This window comes from Acomys minous (assembly GCF_964271855.1).
Source record: "Acomys minous genome assembly, chromosome: 8".
NCBI classification, from domain to species: domain Eukaryota; kingdom Metazoa; phylum Chordata; class Mammalia; order Rodentia; family Muridae; genus Acomys; species Acomys minous.
This window is the reverse complement of record NC_140489.1, coordinates 71,428,031-71,440,303: the sequence shown is the minus strand read 5'-3', so window position 1 is coordinate 71,440,303 and position 12,273 is coordinate 71,428,031.

The following is a 12,273-nucleotide window of genomic DNA, read 5'->3' as shown; positions in this document are numbered from 1 at the left end:
GGAATTTCAGTAAGTAAGAAAAATAATAAGTAAATAGGAACAGATTAGAAAACAAAAACAAAACAACAACAACAAAAACACCGAGACATGCAGCCAAACTGGGTGAAGAGCTATGAATTGTATGGAAGAGTTGGGGGATAGAGGGGGGACAAGAGTTGTCAGGAGCTACACAAGAAAACTGTCAAGGCTGGTGGATCTAGACCCAGGGAAGCCTGCACAAACTGATGCACCAAGCAGAAGACCAAGACTCCCTGTTCAGATGTAGCCAATGGACAGCTCATTCTCCATCAGAGGGGAGGGAGCAGGAAACTGCCTCTAACAAGAACTCTGGTGACTTTGGTTTGTTCACTGCCCCTTAGGGGAGAGGCCATGTGGGAGCCCAGAGGAAAGGGATGCAGGCTATACAGATGAGACCTGATAGGCTGTGGTCAGACAGTGGCAGAGGAGGACCTCACCTGTCAGAGGTCAAGGGGAGAAGAAGAGAATGGAAAAGGGAGGGAGGGTGGGAAAAAGAAGATAAGAACAAAAGGATTACAACCAGGATGTAAAGCAAATTGATTATAATAATAACACATTTAAAAAAGGAAAAAATAACATATAGAAAGCAATAACTGAAATAAGACACTTTGTAGAGTTAAGCACCATGAGGTGCATTCCAAATTGCGTGCCAGTCAGAAGACTGTTCACTCTTTATTTCTAGCCCATGCATCCCATTTTTGGCAGATATTTGTGCTGTCTAACCAAAGCTTATTTTCCAGTGTGCAGAGAGTACAGACATGTCGGGCTCTGTGGAGGGCAGAGTTCCACATACATTCTCTGAGCAAGCCAGTTTCCCTTCGCAGAGCCTGGCTCACTAAAGCCACTTTCCCTTCATCACCTAGCTCTTCTCCACCTTGTGACTAGTGTTACCTGCCATGACATCCTTTCTCTGCTAGCCATTCTCCATCTCCACACCTGGCAAAGGTTTTCTCTTTTTTGGTTTTCCTAGATTGAAGAATATTCTTGCTCTTGTTGGTAGAAAGTGAATTAAATTGATGTCTGGAGTCCAGCTGTCTGACTTAATTTTGTGACTGCCTCTTCTTCTTCTTCTTCTTCTTCTTCTTCTTCTTCTTCTTCTTCTTCTTCTTCTTCTTCTTCTTTCTATTATTATTATTATTATTATTATTATTATTATTATTATTAAATTTTCTATTGATGTCATTTCCCTACAGCTAAGATTATTTTTTTGGGTGGGGGTATTTTTGGTAACTTGCCTATACACGGCATTAAAGAAGGCCCTGAAAAACCAACAACAAAATGATGCAGAACCTGACAATAAAAATACATCATTGGGGTTCCTATGGCAAGTCTTGCATAACCCTGTAAGTCCCACTGAACACCAGCACACCAAGACTTGACTGAGTGTTGAGAAGCCGGCCTCCAGGCATCTGTGTTGGATATGCACTGGGATTTCTGTAAGATACACAGTGTTTCTATGATCCTTATATCTCTCCTCATTCATAAATGAGATTTGTACAGGTGGAGCACAGGAGCTGTGCACATGAGATTTCCTGTGATGCATGTGTCATGAGCTTCCCTAAATGACTGAAGTCTTTAAACTATCAAAGGAAGAGAACTGATTAGGAACAATGGTCTCACACTTCTGGATTAGCTATGATGTCAGGCAAAGGAGAGACACTGCCATGAAAACTGGGAGCCTGTCACTAGTGCTGCTGCAAGCCAATAAGGGCCTTAAGAAGCTGCAGAGTATCCCTTCCCCCATAGTCTTTTTGGTTTGTACAACGAAATGGCTGAGTTTATCGATTCTATACTAAAGATCACAGAACCGGCAGATAGGACCAGAGTGTGCTTTTCAGTACCTCATATTTTCTTTCTTGGTGATTTAGCTTTTGATCAGCTAATTGCCAGGTCTGACATTGTGAGATGGATTTGTTTGCTCCTGCCTCTCACTTTTGAGGATTTTCAGCCCTTATTGATACTTATATCCAAGGCTGAGAAAATAACCAACATAGGAACCAAAGTCCACAGTGCTCCTCAGTCACATCTAGATAAAGAGGCTGTGGGGAAGAAGGCTGGAACATGCCGATTACAGAGGCATTTGTGAATTTTGGTTAAGATTTGATAAGTTTGTGCATTTATTTTTCATTCATTTTATATATCCTGTTGCAACCAGTGGGCAGACAATGGCTACTGGATAGTAGGAATTACAGGATGTATGATTCTTCTCTACAATCATCATCTTTCCATATGTAACCTTGACTTCTGGGATGCATTTGGTGCAGGACTCAACAGTAATGACCATTCATGAAATTCTAGTCTGATATACAGTAGCAAGTGGGGTATTCTATATACTTACAAAGCATGGTTTTTTTCCCCTTCAAATCGGGCGAAGCTTTTTCAGTAATTAAAGAACCATTGTCATCATTGAAATTCTAACTAGCTGTATTGTGTACTTAAAGAGAATATACAAACATCCCTCTGGGAAAGGCCAGCTCATTGGTACTATGTCCCTGGCACTCTGCCAAAAACCATTGTGTACTTCATTTTATTTACATCTTAAAAAAAAAAAAAAAGGCAATAAGGTCCACAGTGCCAAAGCGTGAATGTCTGTTGTCCACCATGCTCACTTACTTTCTTCCTTTTCTCATTCACTTGCTCCTATGTCCTCTCTCTCCCTGTACCTACCCATTTCTTCACTCTCATTTACTGGATTCTGGCTCAGTGGCTTTCTTTTTCTTTTCTCCTTGTCTCTGGGCTTGATGGTTTGTAGTCCTGGGTGTGCCAAGGCCGCCTCAGGGTGTCCTTTGTACTCTGCTGGCAACTTCTGCATTTAAAACTGTTGCGGACTGCTGGCATAAGTCAAATTACATTTGGCAAAAATGTGTGTTATGTATCTGGAAACTGGGTTATACTCATTTTAGAACAATTAACTAGATAATTACTCTGGCATAAGGACAGCTTTGTGCTATTCTTGTAACAAAACAGATAATTTTAACTGTAGCTCTACCTAATACTTCCAGGGAGTGCTAAAAACCTGGCCCATTCTTATTTTCGATCAATTAAGTGTCTCTGAAGGTTCTTTATGTTCTCTTTTATGGGAATTCTGCTGGTTATAATTGCTATGTTGTTTTGGAAATGGGAGTTCTTGATCTCTTATGGAGTAAAAAATGAATGCTCTCTAAATTAAGCAAAGCATCCAGGCAGAGAGCAAGGAGTTCATCACCTGCTCCTCGTGTCCCTTGAATAGGACGGTTCTTCTGGATCACTCAGAATTTCCCACAGGCAAACACAAAAGAGGTGAGGTGTTTGTTTCTTTTACTATCTCCTTTATATTTTTTAGAACAGTCTCAAGTACTATCTCAATCTAGAGCCAAAGATGGATTTGAACTATTGTGGGATTCCCATGCAATAATCTACCATCTCCAGGCGTTTCACTGCTGTGGCCGTTCTGGATATTCTCCTTACGTTTCTCTTCTGGGTTCTCTGAGCATCTTCTTGGTACCCAACCTGAGCATTTCCCCTCTCCTCCAAGTGCTCTCGCGGCCACCTGCCTGTAATTGAAACTTAATGGACCAATGACTCTAATGCTACTCCAAGGCCTATTAAGGGGCAGTTGTTTCCTACTGTTCTGCGTAGCCCTTAGCACCATAGGATATGATTTCCTAATTCCTTTCCCAGCCTTTATTTTAGAGGATGTTATAAATTTGGGTAGCACATTTCTTTCTTCTGATAAGTAAGTACTTAACAGTTAGGCAATTAATTTGTTACTGGTATACCATTGAGTTAGATGAGAAAATAATGGCTTGATGCTAAAAGAATTTGGACCAAATTTGTCTGGCTCTCTGTCACAGAGTGCCATCACAACAAATTGACCATGCTAGAATACTTGTGCATTACAATAGTTTAGCTATTTACTATTAAATAAGTATTCTATCTTCTTTTTCCTTAAGTTTGAAGGGAATTCAAAGAGAAAACTTTCAAGAATCTATAGAGTGCAGTCATGACTAGTATAGAAAATACCATAATATAAAACAAAGGCATTTATTAGGTTCTGTAGACTGGAGTAAAATGCAGTTACTGTTCTTATTGCTCAGTATTTTCTCCACCAAATCCATACTGAATATGATGGTCAAATTCATATCTCTAAAACTTGTCATATTCCCACTTAACAATTTTAGTACTCAATATTTATTTTCATTCTATGCTTAATTTTTGTCTTCATTTCTTAGCATCTTTAAAAATAAATATTGTAATTAACACTAATTTTATCTTAGCTGATTTGTAAAAATGTATTTGAATGTAACAATGAGGTACCATATGATGTTTCTATTAATATATATTGTGAAATATTGTAATCTAATTAGATATCTGTATTTTCTTGATCATGCATTATTTTCTTCCAGTTAAAACCATTTAGCCCCCTCCTTTCTCTAGATTTTTCTATAAAGATTAATTTTGTTATTTTTGTGGATAGATCTGGGTATGCAGGTGCCCACATAAATCAGAAAAGAATGTCAGATCCTATGGAGAAGAAGTTTCAAGCAGTTCTGAGCCAGCTTGTATGGGTACTGGGATCTGAATTGCAGTACTAGGAAGTAGTAATATTTACTCTTAACACTTGAGCCATTCTCTACGACTGTCCCCTAGTTTTTCAAAGTAAATAATACGTGAGTATTATATCTATGGTCACCCTACTGTGCAACAACCCACCTGAGCTCCCTTCCTGTATCTAACGACAGCTTTGCACCTATTGGTCAGCCTTCTCCCATCTCTTCTTTCTTTCTGATCTGTAGCTGCTGGTACCTACCATTCTACTCTTAGCTTCTATGAGATAAACTTTTTAAAAGTCCATATACAAGTGACATCACACCATGCTCAGCTTTCTATAAGTGGCTTCGTTTTCTTGATCAGAATGAATGTCTCTTCTATTCATATTGTCTTGCATGACAGGATTTCATCCTTTTTAGTCGCTGAAAAGTGTTCTGTTATCGACTGATTCTTTATTCATCCATTGGGCAACAGACAACTGGCTATCATAGATGGTGTTACCTTAAACATCAGGATACACATGTCTCTTCAGCTGGAATTTATATTTATCTTTGAGTGTGTATTACATGGTAAGAATCCTGGATCATATGGATCAAGAAGAGCAGTCCTCCACTGCTGGGGAGAGTGTGAACTTGTACAACCACTGTGGGAAGAAATCTAGAGGTTTCTCAGAAAATTGAGAATAGACCTCCCTCAACACCCAGCCAAACCACTCCTGGGCATATACCAAAAAAAAAAAAGCTACACCATGCCACAAGGACACTTGTTCAACTATGTTCATAGCAGGTTTACTCATCAAGACCCAGGCAAACCACTCTTGGGCATATACCTGGAAGCTGCTATACCATGCCACAAGGGCACTTACTCAACTATCTTCATAGCAGCTTTATTCATAGTAGCCACAAAGTGGAAACAACTTAGGTGTCCCTCAACTGAAGAATGGATAAAGAAAACGTGGTACATTTACACAATTTACTACTCAGCTATTAAAAACAAAAACATTATGCACTTTTCAGGCAAATGGTTAGAACTGGAGAAGATTATCCTGAGTGAGATAACCCAGACCCAGAAAGACAAGCACTTTACCCACTGAGCCATCTCCCCAGGCTTCGTCTTATGTGCTGTTACTTGGGCCCCTAGTCTGTGTTCTATCATGAAAATGGCATAGTTAAATTATGTAGATGCCTATCTCCACTGCTTTCCCTGTTACGTGTATATTTTCCTTAATCTTGTTTACATTAGAGTACTAAACAGCTCCTAGAGAGCATAATGATACTTTTATTTCCACTGAGCACTGCTTTCTGCTTCAGTCATTCTATAATGCATTGCTGTACAGTGCTAACATAATGCCTCCTCAAAACGGTGTAACAAACTCACAAATGAGTGTTTATTCAATCTTCAGTAATTGTGGAATAAATCTTCCAGGAATACATAAGAAAAAGCTCTCTCAGTTTATGATTTCTTTCCTTGCTTTTAAGTTAATTCAATTTGTTGCTATATACCTGTTATATTTAATCCCATTTCAAAATGGCTGAAATTTTGAATTGCTTAAAAACTTACGCTTTAATGCCTTTATAGTTTTTAACAATAAAAGAATTACAAAGCAATATGATGAAGAATTAAAAATAAAATGACATATAAAATTGACTTTCATGTTAATGAAGTATGGAATATGAAGCTATACCTTTAAATTGAAAATAGATAATACTTAAAAAATTTATCATCTTAGATAAAAAGTATTTATTTAAGCAGGCAGTGGTGGCACAGGCTTTTAATCTCACCACTTGGGAGGCATCGCTCTGTGAGTTGGAGGACAGCCTGGTCTACAGAGAGTTCCAGGACAGCTAGAGCTGTTACACAGAGAAACCCTGTCTCAAACAAACAAAACAAACAAACAAAACTGTATTTATTTAAATTATAAATCAGGGTTTTTTCTAGTAAACTCTCTTTCTCTATTTGTGTCTTTAAAAAGTGGTTTTGCTTTCACTAATCCTGAGAAAATATCCTGAACAAAATAATGCAGGCTGGCTAATGAGTCATTGTAATCCCGTTCTCTTAGATAGATAAACCTAGAGTTGCTGCTCTCAAACTTTTTAATGATTCTGTTTTTTACTCTAATACTATAATACTCATTGAGAAATAGAGCAATCTTTCATTTAATATGCAAAAATCCTAGCTTTCCTCAAGGAAGTGGGCTATCATAAAAAATTGACAAATACATAAACATATATATTACTGTGTAAACCCATGCATTTCCATTTATACCATCCATCAATTATCAACTTATGTCTAGTCCTGGTTTAGGTTAGCCCTACTTACTGCTTAATCCCATACAAACTATTGGAATAGCATTAACCTTTACATATCTCAACAAGAATTATTAAAAATATAAGACCACAGACACATAATTAATAATTCCTTAAGAGCACAAGTTGTCTAGTAATGTTACATATCATGGAGTATGTCAAGATTTGAAAAAGTACATTCTTTTTTTTTTTTTTTAAAGATTTCTTTATTATGTATACAATATCCTGCCTGCAAGCCAGAAGAGGACACCAGATCTCATTATAGATGGTTGTGAGCCACCATGTGGTTGCTGGGAATTGAACTCATGACCTTTGGAAGAACAATCAGTGCTCTTAACCTCTGATCCATCTCTCCAGCCCCAAGTATGAAGCATGTACATCAGCATCCATTGCTAGAGCCCCAGTAGTATTCTCCCCTCCTGTTCTCAGGATTCAATTTAAACCACGATGTTCTTTTAGCTAATTGTTTTGGGTATACTGTATATATGTGTTCCTGGTTCTTAACCTTTTGCAGATAATTATTACAATATGTGCTATGATATTACGTTTTCTCTTGTGTCAGTTAGCTGTAGTCAGAAGATCATTTTTACTAAGTACCTGAGACAGAAAAACTGTTTATGGTTACAGTTTTTCCAAATTCTTGAATCTTTATAGCATTTTGTCATGGATTTTCTACTTGATGACATTCATGCCAAATATAAAAGCACCGCTGAAATTTCCCAGCTGATTTTATTAAATACAATACCCTTTGTTCGCATTTTGTCAGATAGGCTCTCACTACGATACCCAGCCTGTCCTTGAACTTGTTATACACCCCAATTTGTTCTCAATCTTTTGATCCTTTTGCCTTTGCCTCCAGTGCTGAAATTATAGGCGCACTGCTGGCCTAGCCACTATTATGTTGCCTCATCCAGGAAGCATGGTTGTAGATAGTTAGCAGCCAATGTTTCCTTTTCTGATTTTGTTTTTGCCTGGATGTCCAGTGTAATGCTTTTCTTATTTCATTATAAAATTAGTTTGAGTCTCTGTGTTGTGTATAATGGTCATAATTTCAAAGTATATGCTTTACGGTATTCTTTATATCAAAATGTGTGGAATAAAGTTTTAAAATATTCAATTGCTATATACAGTTTCTCTTTACATACATGCATACACTGCATCTTTTTTACCTTTGTTTCTTTGGAGCATTGTCTTTAAATTTTTCATTTTTATTATTAATTTTTGTTGCCATACAAAATAATGGGTTCCCTTGTGACATTTTCAATTCTGTATATCATTGGACTTTGCCACCCGACCTTGAACATTTATTTCTAATATCAATATTGCTAAAAATCTTGTATATATATATCTGCATTATTTTAAATTTTAGAATTTGATTCTTGTCTATATCTTTTTCACTGATATAGTATGCTTAAGTTTTCTTCCAGTTAATTCTTTATACTGAAAGAAAAAAATTATTATGTTAATTTACTTCGGGTGTGTGTATGGTCGCAGGTATATTCATATGTCTTAGAGACCAGGTGAGGTCAGGAGGACAACTTGCGTGAGTCTGTAATCTTCTTCCACTGTATGGGACCTAAGTTGAACAGTTTGGCAGTAAGTTGTTTACCCTCTGGGACATATTTCTCCCTAACTATTTTTATTTATAATATTTCATATATTTTCATGTATCTGTTCAAGTCTAGTTTTCTCCAGTAATTAAAATATTGATTTCTTTCACTATCAAATTTATAGTATTTTACCATGATTTTTCTATTTGTTTTAGTGTAATGTGGGGCATTAGATTATTTTCATCTCCTCCAGTATATTTCCTAAAGTTTATGTACTTATGTGATTATCATTCTGTAGCTTATTCAATATTTAAATGATAATTTTGAGTGTCCTATCATAATATTTTCCTGTAACCTTGTAACCTATTAATTTCTCTTTCATAAGGGGGCATATACTACAGAATTTCTTAACTCACAACATCTCTTCAATGTGTTTAGAAACACCGCCGTGTGCTTTCTGACACGCGGAGGACTTCTGTCTCTTCTCCTCTTTCATCTGGATCTTTCTTTTGTCCTATTTCCCCTTTATTCAATGTGGACTTTACCTGCTGTGGCTTATCCAGAGTGTGAAACTCTGTCTTATCTGAAACCAGTGGATTAGGTTCCAGAGTTGAGAAAGCCCAGACTGTTTTCCAATCATCCCACACATCACATTCTGTAAGTGGAGCCCAGGAAGTCTTGTGATTGGCTGCTGTTCTGGTTTTGGTCTCTTAAATATTCTGGTTTGTGTCATAGGCTTTCTGGGGACCAGAGATTCCCTTGTTTTGGCCTTTATAGATCAGTAATGGTTTTAGTTCTCACTTAATAGTCTCAGATTTTAGGGATACCTTGCAGCTAGGTGTGTGTGTGTATGATTCTATTTTTATTGAAGGTTGATAGGATTCAGATGTCTACTCAAAAACTTTGCCATCATTTTCATTCTCCCAAGCTTGTTTCTTACCTATGTGATTTACCTAACATTCCTAATGTAGAAAAATTTTCTGTGACACAATGTATAGTTAAATTTTATGAGGTAAAATATTATATTTTACTTGAATTTGGTAGTCAAAAGTTCCTGTGAGAATAATTTTCTAGGGGAAAATAATGGCATAAATTAATCTCTCTTGCATTTTACAGTAAAAAATTTTTGAGCAACATAGTTAGGTTTAAATTTGACACTAACCAGTATTATGTGTTATAAACTAGTCAGAATATCAAGTTTAGGAATAGGCACATAGGACAGGAATAGCTGAGCTCATCTTGACTTTGATATTTTCCTTGATAAATTATTGTGACTTTGACAAGGAGCATATATGAAGTGCCTAATGTCGCACTCTCCTCACCACAGCTACCCATTTGTTGTCAACAACACCAAGAACACTTGAACAGAGCAAGGGCGATTAACTGAACTTCTGGTGCAGGCTTAGCTGGAGCAAGGGTAGACCAGGGACTAAGGACAAGCAGCAGCATAAAACGCCAATTTTTAGAAAAGATCAACACCAAGACCATGGCCCCAAATGAAGGCTGACAACCTATAGATTGCTTGTTTTCTCTTCCCCTAACCATATTGGCAATGGAACCACACAGAGAAAAACAACTGATGGCCGCCCAGGCTTGGCCTGACAAGAGAGGAACCCCTCCCTCCGTGGCTGCCAGGGACAGAAGTCCTTTGCTTTCACTATCAGCTTCTCGATTTGTAGGCTGGGCTTGCATCAAACAAAGACCTGGACAAAGTGTTGCTTTGTGGCAGAGATGCTGCTTTTTCAGATAACTAAGATCCTTTTCTCCACTGCACAAATGCACACCTCATACATAATTTGGAAATTAATTTCAGTAAGTGTCCAGAATGAAAAGAGAGGGTAGTAGTTCCTTAAGCAGCTGTTAAACACCACAAGTAGCTGCTGATGGTGAAGCAATAAGAGTTTTTACTTTCCTGAATGCTAGGGATGTAACATGTAATGTGTTATATGAGGTTCATCAGGATTTTAGAGTTCCAGAAAATCAACATGGTTGAAAGTGGTACTTAGCACAGCCAAAGCATATGTACGGATACTCACAAAAGTGAGAACTGAAAGAATAAGAAATGAGAACATCATCATAACCAGGTAGATGAGCCTGCCAATGAAAATAATGTATTTTCCGAATCCACATAAGAACCAGAAAACAACAACTAAAGCATGTCCCACTCCTGCTATAGTGGACTGGGAGGAGGGAAGACATTCATTATTTGTGAAGCAAGAAGGTTGTTAGCAAAAGACCATTTCCAAAGAAACAAAAATTTCAGCAGCAGAGTGAAAACCGCATCACTGATAATGCATAGTAGAATTATGTCTTAGAGATAAAATCAGTAGAGAGCAAAAGTGAAGCTATCCAAGAGTTTAAAGGCAAAGTATAAGGAAACAAACATCACAACATAGGCGATAATGACAGAATAACAAAACAAGTATCCAATCTAGCAGTTACATGTAAGCAGAATTATAATTGGAACAAATGATACTCAAAAATGAAAAAAAAAAAGATGCTACACTGACTATAGACTGCATAATTGGTAGAAAAAAAAAGAATGAAATTCTATCTAAACTCATTTCACTGTAAGATTTTAGGAAAAATTAAGCAAGAAAAAGGCCTCATTGAGTTAAAGCAAATGATTATTCTAGTGGACGTAGAGTCTGCTTTCCCTGCCACCATGTAAATGTCTACGCCCACTAGAATAATTATTTGCTTTAACTCAATGAGGCTCTTTGGGAGAGAATAAGGGGAAAATATAAAAGGATAAAATCTGAGGGGGAAGTAAGGAGACTTTTAACTTGTCTGATTTAACACGTAATATGTAAACACTGAAGGGGATGTTAATACGTTTAAGTATTGGTATTCATTACTTTTCTGTTACTGTGGTACAACGCTACGATGAAGACAAGCCATAGAAGGAAGAGTTTGTTTTTCCTTAAAGTTCCAGTGGGATAAGAGCCCATCCGTGTGGGAAGCTTGGCAGCAAGGCAGGGACAGAAAGCTGCAAGTTCACATCTCCGAATGCAAGCACCGTGTGATGCTTTTAATCTCAAAGCCAGACCCAAGTGATATAAGGCAGGACTGCACCTCCTAAGCCTCCAAAAACAGTGCCACCACTGAGGACCAGGATCAACAGGGAAAAGGCCTAGGAGAGTTTCAATCCTGAGACCTCAAATGAGGATGGCAGGTTTGGGCTCCCTACCCTCTCCCAGCTTGGTGCCAGAAAATCAACTGCCTCACCATCAACCCCTATAAAAATTTACTACCTTAACAGTTATCAGGCCTCACTTGTTGTTGGACTTCATAAGGTTTTTGTCCCCCTCTGAGACCTCCAAGTCCCTGAGTTTGCAGATGAAGTACCAGTAACACCCCTGTTGTGGCCAATTGTACATGGCCACACAAACCTTGCCCCAGAAATGCAGCCCACCTGCCCTGGGGCATAAAGACCCGAGTCCCCCTGAACTCAACCAGTTCCCTGAAGCTGTTCCCAGGTGAAGACACAGAAAACAGAAGCAACAGACCTCAACATGGCCACGCCGAATACAACAAACTATCAAATGTTATATTAAAGAGAAAACTGAAAAAGGCATGGCCATTCTTACCATTGTCATTCTAAACAGTGTTCAAGGTATATGCTTGCAAAGTAAAACATCATGCAGATATAAAAAGGTTATAAAAATGAAAATTAGAACCAGCGTGTGGTGACACATGCCTTTAATCCCAGCATTTGGGAGGCAGAGGCAGGCAGATCCCAGTGAATTTGAGGACAGCCTGGACTAACAAACAAGTCCAACCAAGATAGCCAAGGCTGAATAGCAAAACCTTGTCTCAAAAACAAAACAAAACAAAACAAAACACACACACACACACACACACACACA